At 40.8% G+C, this 939-nt stretch overlaps 1 pseudogene across 1 annotated transcript in view; it reads right to left on the minus strand.

The window, feature by feature from the left end:
- Positions 1-407: 407 nt before the first annotated feature.
- The window catches only part of LOC111812196, a 964-nt pseudogene continuing 432 nt past the window's right edge, over positions 408-939 (minus strand). Inside the window, exon 1 of the transcript XR_002817768.1 lies at positions 408-939. This exon is cut by the window's right edge and continues 432 nt beyond it. The product of XR_002817768.1 is annotated as a mediator of RNA polymerase II transcription subunit 6 pseudogene (transcript).

Raw genomic sequence — 939 nt, forward strand, 5'->3', positions numbered from 1 at the left:
TCGGGTCATTTGCACCTCACGGCTGCTGTGAAGTGTGCCGCAATGCACATCTGTGTGTGTGTTTCTGAACGTGCCCACCTTATTTCCCTGGATAATGTACCTAGAAGTGGAATTCTGGGTCTCTTGATTCCAACAGAAGGACAGCTGGCCCGGCTTGCGCTCGCGTCAGCAGGGCTGAGTGTCCTCGTTCCCCCGTACCCTTCGGGGCCGGTTGTCCCGACTGCTGTGGCTGCTATGGCGGTGGGAAGTGCTTCCCCACTCATTTTGATTTTCTTTTCCCCAGGGGCTAAGGCTGCCCAGTGTCTCTTCGCGTGCTCTGGCCATTTATCTATTTTCTTTGTAAAAATATTTATTTAGCTCCTTTATCCATTTTTTTTTTTTTTTTTTTTTTCTTACATATACTTTTATTTTTGTCTTTAAATGTAATACACATACACATGTAAGTAAACTTCTCAAGTCCAAAAGAGGAAACATTACAAAAGATACATAAGAAATATTCACACAGCATGATGGAAACAACCTTCAAGAATAACCACATTCCATACAAATGAGAGGGTTATGAAAAAGGGCTTTAAATCTGAAAAATCCACAACACTGAGGTATAATAATTGAAAATAGAGTCTTGCAAGTTTTTCTTTTGTCCAATACTCATTGAAGCCTTATTCTTTTCTCAGGTGGGCCTTTAGTGTTCAATGTCTGTTGGACATTCTTTGTGGTCTCTTTTTCTTCAGATTTTACAGTTTCTGGTATAGGTTCTGCCTCTTTCTTTGTCTGATCCACTGGGACAGGCTTTTCTCCAGATTTTTGCTGAACAAATTTAGGTGGAAATTTTTGTCTAAGGTCTACAAGTAAAGCATCCACACGCTGTCTCTGAAAAATAGAGCTTGGTTCTTCTTTTCTTTTAGCTTTTGGCTTGACTTTATCTGGTTCTTCGTGATC

Source organism: Octodon degus, unplaced genomic scaffold (genome assembly GCF_000260255.1).
Source record: "Octodon degus isolate 3935 unplaced genomic scaffold, OctDeg1.0 scaffold00006, whole genome shotgun sequence".
Taxonomy (NCBI): Eukaryota; Metazoa; Chordata; class Mammalia; order Rodentia; family Octodontidae; genus Octodon; species Octodon degus.